Source organism: Microcaecilia unicolor, chromosome 6 (assembly GCF_901765095.1).
Source record: "Microcaecilia unicolor chromosome 6, aMicUni1.1, whole genome shotgun sequence".
NCBI lineage: Eukaryota > Metazoa > Chordata > Amphibia > Gymnophiona > Siphonopidae > Microcaecilia > Microcaecilia unicolor.
Window position 1 is genome coordinate 113,506,275 of NC_044036.1, and position 13,314 is coordinate 113,519,588.

Sequence of the window (13,314 nt, forward strand, 5' to 3'; positions counted from 1 at the left end):
AGAAAATACCTCACAAACGTGTCCTTTTACTAAGGCACAGTAATGGATTTAGCATGTGATAACAATTAACACATGCTAAATGCTAAGATGCCTATTATATTCCTATGGGTGTCATCATTTAGTGCACGCTAAATCTGTTAGTGCGCCTTAATAAAAGGACCTCCAAATTATGTTAACTATTTGTCACTGATCTTTGTTATGTCTCTTCCTTTTATACTTCACACATGATCTAATACATATAATTGAACTTATCAGTCTAAAGGCTTTTCTACAAAATTCAAAAACAACTTTTCTTTGGAAACTTTTAAACCAATCAAGTGAGTTTGTTTGTGAGGTTGTGAACGGTGACTCAAGAAAAGTACACAAAAGATAAGTGAATTAATGACTTTAAGAATATTGGGAATGTTTATGTTTTGTGGATATTTTTAAACTTATTTTTTGTGATTTTATTCCACATTGGTGAGCAGTGGTAATAATCTTTAGAAGTATTCAACACCACTTCATAATTCTGAGCTCACCTTTTACACCTATGAATCCCTATTCTACATAGAACTCAGAGATCAGAATTGTGATATCCAGGTCAAGATGTACTCAGTTTTCCCCAATGTTGATTCTGCAGCTGGCCCTGGGCTCCGAGAATCACTGGAATAATTACACCATGATATTTTAGAAAAGGATTAGCCGACTTAAAACCTTTTCTAAGATACGTACAGGAGGGCATGTGCATGTGCTGACATACGCAACAAGAGCAGCTATTTTGCAATGATCTATGTTTAAAAAATGAACAGCATGGACCCAGCAGCTTCCATGTGGAGGTATCTGGTCTTATACTGTATGTGGAAGCTGCTTCATTTTACAAACCCACACATGTAAGTACCGTCAATTAAATAGTGAGGCAGCAATTTTAACATGGCTTCATTTTGGAGGTGGACAAAGACTACATGGAATTAAGGACAGCGACTCCCTTAATCCCTAGTATAAAGCCGTAGCCAAAACAAACAATTTTTTTTAATGATGAGCAGGTGTAAAAGCTGGCATGGAACTTTTCCCCACACATGTGTATGGTGAATATATATGTAGTCCTGCCCAAGCGTTGTCCAAACCACATCCAAACCATAGCCCTTGAAATCCCTATGATCTGTGAATTAACACATGCATCAAGGGACACTGTGATAACTTCATTGGTTTAAAAGTTTCCAAATAATGTTATTTTTGAACTTCGCACATAAGTCTTTAGGTAGATAAATTCAATCCAATTTCTTAGTACATGTGAAGTAGAAATGAAAAGACTTCTAACAAAGATTGGTGAAAAGTAGTTAATATAATTTTGTGATATATTTCCTATAAGCTAGTAATTTATTGTGAATTCATTGTAAGGTTTTATAGATGAAATCATACTTCCCATATACGTAATTTAACATATTTTACAACAAAGACATTAGCAAGAGCAGGATAACTTTTGTCACCTTAAAAATCAGCACTGAAAAACATCGGCGCCCCATGCTACTTTATAATAGGCACTCAGAGACGAACACCAATTCTGGAATAGCACTGAGTGATTTTGGTGCTGAAATTTGGCACCACGACTTAACACCTGCTGAAACCAAGTGTAAATTTTGGTGTGTCCAATTTGGGCACACATTCTTGGTATTCTGTAATACCATGCAAATTTTAGTAACACCCTGTCTCGCTCATGCACCCCCCATGGCCACACCCCCTTTGGGTTGTGCACTCTATGGGGTTTGGGCACACATTGTTATAGAATAGCATGGGGTCCTTATACTAAGCCATGGTTAAAAGTGGCCTACCGTAGTGTGGATGGGCCATTTTTTATCACGGCTGGGAAAAAAGGCTTTTTTAATGGAGGCTGTAAATGGCCATGCTCTAGAATTAAAGGTAGCGCGTGGTTATTTACTGCCTGAGCCTTTACCACCACCCATTGGCCTAGCGGTAAGGGCTCATATGCTACAAGCGCAGTACTCATGCAGCGCGTGCCAATGTGGCTGTGCTGCCGATTACCACCGGGAACACCCCCCATGGTAGAAAATAGAAAAACATTTTCTACCCCGGGAAAGAGCACGCGCCAACTTTGAAATTACTGCCAGATGGGCGCGCAGACCCGGTGGCAGTGCTGATTTGGCATGAGCTACACACACGGTAGCCCTACCACTGCTTTGTAAAAGGCCCCTTAAATTGGTGCCAATTAGCACCCAGTTATTGGCACTAATTGGTTCCAGTTTACTTGGGTGCACATCTTGGATCGATGCCTAAATATTTTGGGCACCGTATATAGAATCCGGGGGGTAAATGTGCATATTTTAATACCCTAGCTGTGCATTTCTGAACCAGCAATGTGCAACTCAGGTTCTTGAAAAGTCAGAAACAGATCTAGTTTTGCAGGATAACCACAGTGAATATTTATGAGACACATTTAAGTACATTTGATTTTAAAAGCAAATTAGTTTGAATTATTTGGCTTCCAATAAACACTGTTTGTTGATTGTCAGGTTTGGAATTGTGCACCCTGCTCTGGATCAATTTCAATATGTTTCAAGAAATGTATGGAATCTATTTTATCACTAGCTCTATGCACATATTGCTATATAAAATAGCAAACATTAATATGATTCTGTAAATAACATATATTAACCCACTAATTCTAAAAAAAAGTTGCCAAAAATTGCTTGTGCAAATATGGGTATGTGCCCAATTTGTGCACGCAATTTAATTGAATAACGAGTCAATTAATGCCAATAAGTTGATTCTTAGCAAGCAATTATTGCTGCTAATTGGAATCAATTAAGATGCACACATGTAAATTTAGGTGCTTTCTGAAAAAAGGAGGCACAGAAATGAGAGGGTCATAGGCTGTTCAGGGCAGATCATGGGTGTGGTTTTGGGTTATGCGTGCAATTATAGAATAAGAAGATGCCGTGTGTAAATTTAGGTGGGGCATTTGCACCATGTTTTTGTTGATGTACATGAACACTCCTAAATTTACATGTGACCCCAGGGATTTAAGCGCTGTTCTGTAAACCACACCTAACTTTAGACATGGCTTATAGAATAGCGCTTAAGCAAGCTTTTTTCAGCACTGATTTTTTAGGTGCACTTTATAGAGCTCTCCCTTAAGGGGGCAATCCTGTAAAGGGCACCCAATGGGGTGCCATGAAAGAAGCACTAAAATCCATGCCACCAATTGGTATTCTATAAGAGCACATTTCTGGGTATTTGCCCTTAGAGAATGCAGGTATCAGGCACAACATACATGCGAATATGTGACTGCCAACACTTATACCATGTTAATGGCTGGCATAAGTGTTCGCACCTATGTGGGATGATATTCATGTGTAACCTACAGTATTTGGTAAGCTAAACATGTATTTGGGAGACCCACCATTGCCTGCCTAGGCTCCACCCTCATGCACGCCCCCCCCCCCTTTCACATATGCGCTACAGAATCTAGACTAGGGTATACGCACGTAAGTCTTATTTAATGGGGCCTTTTATCTGCATGTGTGCTAATATTCTCTGATATATGTGGGTATATGACACCTAGCCTTATATGCTACTTTATGGGATTGCCCTTTATGCATTTGTACTTCAACAAAACAGTAGAGATAAACTATATCTCTTTGGCATTACTAGACTATACAATCAATTACTAGATTCATGGATGTTCCTGAACATCTTTGGGCCCAATGCATTCATGGGTTTGATTGTATGTTTCTAGGTTTTTCAATGCATTCTTAGTATAATTGTTCCAGTGATTCTCAGTGCCCAGGGCCAGCCACAGAATCAATGCTGGGGAGTGATGGAAGTGGATTCATTGACTATTCAGTTTCTGTTTTTCTCTATTCCTATCCCCACATTGATCCTAAAACTGGCCCTCTCTCCGTCCTCCTTCTCCCAGTGTAATCCTTGGATAACCCTCTCTCCTTCCCTCCTCTATAGCTCAGTCCTTCCGTCCTCTTGCTCTGTTTTCTTCCCTCCCTCCAGCTCAATTCGTTACTCTCTCTCCCTTTCTGTTCTCTTCCCTTCCCAAGACCTTGTGAACCCCCCCCCCCTGGCTCTACTCAGATCTCAGATCTAAACTCCCTCCAGAAGGAACAGTTCTGTGGGTGTGTGAGCACCCCCTTATCAGAGATACCTGGTTTGCCTCCCACATCACCTCTTTAATTTCTTTTCTTCTTTCAGCTACCAGGGAAAGTGGCACAGGAGGCAGATCTGATATGAAGAGTTTTTAAGCACCCAGAGCACCCTCAGAACTGACACCCTTGTCCCATGAATAAACATGTGGATAAAGGAGAGCCAGTTGACATAGTATATCTGAATTTTCAGAAGGCATTTGACAGAGTCTCTTATAAAAGACTCCTGAGGAAATTACAAAGTCATGAGATTGAAGGCAGTGTCCTCCTGTGGATTGGGAGCTGGTTTATGTTTAATAGATCCTCAGTATGCTGCTTTTCTGTGGTACAAACAAAGTAGTTTACATATTACATCCAGATACTTTTAATGTTCCTATTGGGCTCACAGTCTACATTTTGTACCTAGGGGAATGAAGAATTAAGTGACTTGTCCAGGGTCACAAGAGGTTGCAGTAGGAACTGAACCCAAAACCATTAGGCTACTCTTCCACTGAGGAGACAATAGGACTAAATGTTTTTTTTTTTCAGTGAGGAAAGGTAAATGGACAGCCTCAGGGATCTGTACTGGCACTCCTGTATTTTAGCATATTTATAAATCAACACAGAGAGGGTTCACAGCACAGAACACAGTCCAAAGCACAAAAAAAGTACCAAGAGCTTTCAAAAATGGGACGTCCTTTTATTCCACAGCGTAGATCAATCTTGAATATCAAAGACTCAATCTTGTGCGTCAATGACCTGACATGGGCCATATTTCAGTGCACAGCGTTAGGGGTCGTTTGATATCAAAAGTCTAATATGAACATGCTCAGCATCTCAGTAGAAGGCAAACACTAGGGACCTTGTCGTCAAGGGAAAATGCTTCTTTAAAAGCTCTTCTCTATCAGATTGAGTCTTTGATATACAAGATTGATCTATGCTGTGGAATAAAAGGACTTGTCCTGATTTTGAAGGCTCTTGGTACTTTTTTTGTGCTTTAGCATATTTATAAATCATCTGGAAATGGGAACAATGAGTGAAGTGATCACATTTGCAAATGACACAAGATTATTCAATGCCATTAAATCACAAGCAGATTGTAAGAAATTGCAGAACGATCTTGCAAGACTGGGCGACTAGGTATCCAGATGGCAAATGAAATGTCATGTGGACAATGAAAAATAAAGCACATAGGAAAGAACAATCTAACTATGGAACATCTCTCCTATGAGAAAAGACTAATGAAGCTAGGGCTCTTCAGTTTAGAGAAGAGAGGACTAAGAGGTCAGAGCTGGACTGGGGAAAGTACTAGATGTGGTGTGCTTAGACTTCAGCAAGGTCATTGAGATGGTTTCTCGTCAGTCATTTACAAATAAACTGATTGGATTAGAAACTGGTTCAGTGGGAAGCAAGAAAGCTTAATGAAAATGGTATTCACTCTGAAGACATGGGCTTTACCAATGATGGTGTACTTTGAATTTAGTCCTCATATGAACAGGTAGTCAGTTCAGATGGAACAGCTGTGGCAAAATATGCTGGAAACAAAAGTGCTAGTAACCAAGCGAGCTGCAGCATTTTGCACTACTTGAAGGGGTCTCAAAGCTACCATAGAGTATAAACTATAGAACTGTATAGTAATAATGAAGCTTAGATAAAATGACACATTGAATCACCGATCTAAAATTTGCTGGTGATATCATAGACTTTAGTCTGCTCAATAAATTCAATTTCAAAAAAACTATGCTTCACCACTGATCACATATGTGGTTTAAAAAGCTGTAGCGGACTTAAATATATTGGTGGAATTCATCGAGTAGAACCAGAATATATATTTTTTCTGACTTAAATGACTTGGTAGTGCAATTAGATCTAGTGCAAGGCCATCATTTGAGACCTTTATGTCTGAGAGAACTATGAGGGTGACCTTAGGGGGGAACATTTGGAGGATTGGTCCAGTATTTCTATTGCTGTTCAACAGGATTTAGGGTCACTGCTTTGTCCACAAGGGGTTAATCATCTTTCGTATGCCAATGACTTTAAGCTGTTTATTCCCATAATGGGCACCTTGGCTGTGGTATCTGTTAGTTGAATAGTGTAGGAGAATAGATGACTGAAAATCTTTTAAAAGTCAATCTTGGAAAACTCCTGTGCTCAGGGTTGGGAGGAATACTGAGCTGGTCCCTTTGGACAAATGAGATCTCAGAGGGATTAGTATTCAATTGCAGTTGAAAATCAAAAGCCTGGGAGTCATTACTGACTCTAACCTTTCTTTCGAAGATCAGATTTCTCACGTGTTTAGAAGTTCTTTTGGAGTGTTTAGATGGTCAGGCAGATTTGTGCTTTTTTTTATTTGAAACAGGTGGTCCATGCTGTATTTCTTTCCCATCTTGATTATTGCAATCTTCTTTATTTGGATTTGCCTAAGAAATTGCTTAATCAGCTACAGTTGTTGAAGAACACTACCAAGGTTATTCTTAAGGGCAAAAGATGGGAATAATTTGAGGATAATTTTTAAACTTCTAACTTTTGTGTTTCAAAGTTTACATGACATTGGTCCTCAATACCTTCATCCATTCATGGTGAGATACTCTTCTACAAAAGTGCTCCAATCCTAGACTGACCTTTGGCTGGTTGTTCCCGCAATAAACGTCCTGTAGTTGGTTTCAACTAAAGATCACATGATTTAAGGAGCTGCACCTCAATTATGGAACAGTTTACCCAATGAACTTAAGATAGAGACATTTTCGGAACAATTCTATAAATAAGGCGCTAAAATTTACGTGTGTGTTACCTGTTTAAATGTTTGGCATACTAACATGCATGCGTGTATATGTGTATTTACATGCATAAATACTAGAATGCTGTCTAAGTGCTAGTCTGCAAATACCCGATTAACTTACATAATGCGCATTTGCAAGGAGGGAGCATATACAGGTGCAGAGCACGGGGAGGACATAGGTGGGGCTCTCACTCACAGTGTTCTGTAAGTTATATGTATAAGTTACATGCATTCCTGCAGCACTTAGGTGTACATATGCTCTGTGGCTAGCATAAGTGATTGTGCCTAAATGTTAGGTGTGTTATTACCCTGTTATGCTAGTATTCAATAAAGGAAACTAGGTACCTACATTCACTGTTCCCTCTAAGCTGAGTGGGAGTCATCCACCTACAGTTCTATCAGTGGGGATTGGCGTTTCACTATCATATTTCCAATAGTGAGCAACAGGCAAGCTCTGTCCCTAGTAACAGAAAACATCTTCTCTGAGGACAAGCAGGCAGTATGTATTCTCACACATGGGTGATATCATTCAACAGAGCCCAGTGCAGACACATACAAGCAAGTAGACGTTAGTAGAAATTTTCTAGCAGCACCCCACCACTCTAGCTTTTCTGCTAGGCCTGCTTAGGCTGAAGCACCAACCTCAATTTGAATGTTGCCCTTTTTACAGTTCAAAATTGAGGAGTTTAATTTGGCTGTGATTCTTTTTTTGATGTCTATGAAGACTCCCAGTGGCTTCAAGAGGTGCACCCAATGTAGTCGGGTGATTTCCATGTCGGATCCGCACTCTTGGTGCTTTGGGCCAAATCATGAGCCTAACTTTTGTTCTCTTTGTTTGAAAATGCAGTTGAGGACATAAAGGGTGCAGCAGTTCCTGCAGGAGAGATTATCAGGCTTATTTTCAAAAGAGAAGGACGCCCATCTTTCAACACAAATCGGAAGATGTGCGTTCTTCTCACAGGGTCGCCCAAACTGGCATAATCGAAAGCCAATTTTGGGCACCCCCAACTGCTTTCCGTTGCAGGGACGACCAAAGTTCATGGGGGCGTGTCGGAGGTGTAGCAAAGGCGGGACTTGGGCATGCCTAACACATGGGCGTCCTCGACCCATAATGGAAAAAAAAGGGCATACCTGACGAGCACTTGGACGACTATACCTGGTCCTGTTTTTCTTATGAACAAGCCACAAAATGGTGCCTAAACTGACCAGATGACCACCAGAGAAAATCAGGGATCACCTCCCCTTACTCCCCCAGTGGTCACCAACCCCTTCCCACCCTCAAAAAAATATCTTTAAAAATTTTTTGTGCCAGCCTCTATGCCAGCCTCAAATGTCATACTCAGGTCCATCACAGAAGTATGCAGGTCCCTGGAGCAATTTTAGTGGGTTCAGTGCACTTCAGACAGGCAGACCCAGGCCCACCCCCCACCCCCACCTGTTACACTTGTTGTGTTAAATGTGAGCCCTCCAAAACCCACCAGAAACCCACTGTACCCACATCTAGGTGCCCCTCTTCACTCCTTAGGTCTATGGTAGTGGGGTAAAGTGGTGGGTAGTGGGTTTGGGGGGGGGTTGGGGGGGGCTCAGCGCACAAGGTAAGGGAGCTATGTTCCTGGGAGCAATTTCTGAAGTCCACTGCAGTGCCCTCTAGGGTGCCCGGTTGGTGTCCTGGCATGTCAGGGGGACCAGTGCATTACAAATGCTGGCTCCTCCCATGACCAAATGGCTTGCATCTGGTCATTTCTGAGATGGGCATCCTTAGTTTCCATTATCACCGAAAATCAGAAATGACCAAGTCTAGGGACAACCATCTCTAAGGATGACCTAAATTTCAAGATTTGGGTGTCCCCGACCATATTATCGAAACGAAAGATGGACGTCCATCTTGTTTCGATAATATGGGTTTCCCCGCCCTTCCACTGGGACGTTTTATGAGGACGTCCTCAGCAAAACTTGGTTGTCTCTTTTGATTATGCTACTCTATGGCTCCTTCAAGGCAAGTCCATCTACATCAGCAGTGTCAAAAATAACAGATAAGCCAAGAAGGAAGAGAATCAAGTAAAAGTCCTTAGATTTGGCCAGGAATAGACCACTGGAGACTTTGGCAAGGGTTGTTTCTAAAGAATGCAGAGAGTGAAAGCCACATTAAAGTGGACCAAGAATGGTTTGAGATGAAAAAAGTCAAGACAGCAATGGTAAATAGCACATTTGAGTAGCTTGTATGCAAAGGAGAGGATAAAGATGAGATGATAGTTGGGCAGACAGGGCCCAGTGAAGATTTTTAATGAGTGGTATAATTATAGCTTGTTTGAAGGAAGCAGGAACCGTTTCAATGGCAAGTATTAGATTGAGGATATGATAAATATAAGGGATGACAGCAGGGAGACAGACGAGGAGTGGATTGGGAATGGGATCACTAAAATAAGTAGCAAGTTTGGAGAAGAAGAGACGATGAAGATTTCTCCTTTATGATTTTAGAAAGGAAGAGTGATTTTGGCAAAGGAAGGTTGCAGAAATGAAGAGGGCGAAAAGTAAATAGCGCTGACCCGATGGACAACTCAAAATTAATTTTGTGAACCTAGTCAAAGAAGTAGTTAACCATAGTCTGGGCAGAGCAGGAAGGGAAGCTGGGAGGTAGATGCACTTTGAGGAGAGAGTTGAGTGTAGCAAAGAGACAGTGAAATCTGGAAACATGAGAGTTTGTTAGATCAGTATAATAATCTTGTTTAGTGAGTGCAATCACAGATTGGAAGAAGGTCAGCATGAATTTAGAATGTATGAATTTGGAATGTATAATTGTATAATCTGCCTCATATGTGACCTCTTTAGTCCTCTCCTCTCAGCTGTCACAAACCCAGGAGATTGAAGAGGTGATAGAGGGACTAGGTCTGATATTGAGGTGCTCAAACACCTACAGAGATTATGTCTATATCCCATGATTCCCACCCACTCTTATCTGTAATCCATCCTCCCTCCCTTTAAGAAGTGTGCAGGATTCTGTTCAATATATTTGTGAGTGACATTGCCGAAGGGTTAGAAGGTAAAGTTTGCCTATTTGCGGATGATACTAAGATCTGTAACAGAGTGGACACCCCGGAGGGAGTGGAAAACATGAAAAAGAACATACAGAAGCTAGAAGAATGGTCTAAGGTTTGGCAATTAAAATTCAATGCGAAGAAATGCAAAGTGATGCACTTAGGAAGTAGAAATCCATGGGAGACGTACAGTGGGGGAAATAAGTATTTGATCCCTTGCTGATTTTGTAAGTTTGCCCACTGACAAAGACATGAGCAGCCCATAATTGAAGGGTAGGTTATTGGTAACAGTGAGAGATAGCACATCACAAATTAAATCCGGAAAATCACATTGTGGAAAGTATATGAATTTATTTGCATTCTGCAGAGGGAAATAAGTATTTGATCCCTCTGGCAAACAAGACCTAATACTTGGTGGCAAAACCCTTGTTGGCAAGCACAGCGGTCAGACGTCTTCTGTAGTTGATGATGAGGTTTGCACACATGTCAGGAGGAATTTTGGTCCACTCCTCTTTGCAGATCATCTCTAAATCATTAAGAGTTCTGGGCTGTCGCTTGGCAACTCGCAGCTTCAGCTCCCTCCATAAGTTTTCAATGGGATTAAGGTCTGGTGACTGGCTAGGCCACTCCATGACCCTAATGTGCTTCTTCCTGAGCCACTCCTTTGTTGCCTTGGCTGTATGTTTTGGGTCATTGTCGTGCTGGAAGACCCAGCCACGACCCATTTTTAAGGCCCTGGCGGAGGGAAGGAGGTTGTCACTCAGAATTGTACGGTACATGGCCCCATCCATTCTCCCATTGATGCGGTGAAGTAGTCCTGTGCCCTTAGCAGAGAAACACCCTCAAAACATAACATTTCCGCCTCCATGCTTGACAGTGGGGACGGTGTTCTTTGGGTCATAGGCAGCATTTCTCTTCCTCCAAACACGGCGAGTTGAGTTCATGCCAAAGAGCTCAATTTTTGTCTCATCTGACCACAGCACCTTCTCCCAATCACTCTCGGCATCATCCAGGTGTTCACTGGCAAACTTCAGACGGGCCGTCACATGTGCCTTCCGGAGCAGGGGGACCTTGCGGGCACTGCAGGATTGCAATCCGTTATGTCGTAATGTGTTACCAATGGTTTTCGTGGTGACAGTGGTCCCAGCTGCCTTGAGATCATTGACAAGTTCCCCCCTTGTAGTTGTAGGCTGATTTCTAACCTTCCTCATGATCAAGGATACCCCACGAGGTGAGATTTTGCGTGGAGCCCCAGATCTTTGTCGATTGACAGTCATTTTGTACTTCTTCCATTTTCTTACTATGGCACCAACAGTTGTCTCCTTCTCGTCCAGCGTCTTACTGATGGTTTTGTAGCCCATTCCAGCCTTGTGCAGGTGTATGATCTTGTCCCTGACATCCTTAGACAGCTCCTTGCTCTTGGCCATTTTGTAGAGGTTAGAGTCTGACTGATTCACTGAGTCTGTGGACAGGTGTCTTTCATACAGGTGACCATTGCCGACAGCTGTCTGTCATGCAGGTAACGAGTTGATTTGGAGCATCTACCTGGTCTGTAGGGGCCAGATCTCTTACTGGTTGGTGGGGGATCAAATACTTATTTCCCTCTGCAGAATGCAAATAAATTCATATACTTTCCACAATGTGATTTTCCGGATTTAATTTGTGATGTGCTATCTCTCACTGTTACCAATAACCTACCCTTCAATTATGGGCTGCTCATGTCTTTGTCAGTGGGCAAACTTACAAAATCAGCAAGGGATCAAATACTTATTTCCCCCACTGTATGTGTTAGGCGGGGAGAGTCTGATAGGTACAGGCAGAGAGAGGGATCTTGGGGTGATAGTATCTGAGGATTTGAAGGCGACGAAACAGTGTGACAAGGCGGTGGCAGTAGCTAAAAGGTTGTTAGGCTGTATAAAGAGAGGTGTGACCAGCATAAGTGCCCCTGTATAAGTCGTTGGTGAGGCCCCACCTGGAGTATTGTGTTCAGTTTTGGAGGCCGTATCTTGTTAAGGATGTAAAAAGAATTGAAGCGGTGCAAAGAAAAGCTACGAGAATGGTATGGGATTTGCGTTACAAGACGTATGAGGAGAGACTTGCTGAACTAAACATGTATAATCTGGAGGAAAGGAGAAACATGGGTGATATGATACAGACGTTCAAATATTTGAAAGGTATTAATCCGCAAACGAATCTTTTCCGAAGATGGGAAGGTGGTAGAACGAGAGGACATGAAATGAGATTGAAGGGGGGCAGACTCAAGAAAAATGTCAAGAAGTATTTTTTCACGGAGAGAGTAGTGGATGCTTGGAATGCCCTCCCGCGGGAGGTGGTGGCAATGAAAACGGTAACGGAATTCAAACATGCGTGGGATAAGCATAAAGGAATCCTGTGCCGAAGGAATGGATCCTCAGGAGCTTAGTCAAGATCGGGAGGCGGGGCTGGTGGTTGGGAGGCGGGGATAGGGCTGGGCAGACTTATACGGTCTGTGCCAGAGCCGGTGGTGGGAAGCGGGACTGATGGTTGGGAGGCGGGGATAGTGCTGGACAGACTTGTACGGTCTGTGCCAGAGCCAGGGTTGGGAGGCAGGGCTGGGGAGGTGAGGATAGTGCTGGGCAGACTTATACGGTCGGTGTCTGTGCCAGAGCCGGTGTTTGGGAGGTGGGGCTGGTGGTTGGGAGGCGGGGATAGTGCGGGGCAGACTTATACGGTCTGTGCCCTGAAGAGCATAGGTACAAATCAAAGTAGGGTATACACAAAAAGCAGCAAATATGAGTTATCTTGTTGGGCAGACTGGATGGACCGTGCAGGTCTTTTTCTGCCGTCATCTACTATGTTACTATGTTACTATGGAAGGAAATCTTTGTTGACTTACATTTTGTTTCATTGGGCGCTAACATGAAAAAAAAATGCATTCTAAAATGAAATAACACATAAGAAAACAAAACAACACATTATTTTTATTGTGATATTTAGTGCACACTAAAGAGCCTTTTTACTAAGTTGTGTTAAGCAGCTAGTGTGGGTTTTACCACATGCTAGAAGTTAATGCAGACTCACAGCTTCCACACATTAAAACCAGCAGCACAGTGACAAAATTCACACTAGCTGCCAAATCTGGATAGGGGCGAGAGATAGGTATGACATGGACGGGTCAGTGGAGTGGATGGCTGTGACAGCTAGTAGATGGGTTGGTATCACATGCTAGCTGTCAACACTGCCAATAACTGTACTTCCCTCCACTTCAAGAGTATGTGCCAAGTATAGCCACACTACTAGCAGCCCCTCCTATCCAATGTCCCCGACATCGTGTCCCCCCCCCCCAACACCCATGATCTCAGCCTTTGGCCATCTGCCCCCCATTAGCAGATCC

At 42.5% G+C, this 13,314-nt stretch overlaps 1 protein-coding gene across 2 annotated transcripts in view; it reads right to left on the minus strand.

The window, feature by feature from the left end:
• PRRX1 (paired related homeobox 1) overlaps positions 1 to 13,314 on the minus strand; it is a 147,795-nt gene that overhangs the window by 8,834 nt on the left and 125,647 nt on the right. The gene's annotated exons all lie outside the window — the stretch shown is intronic.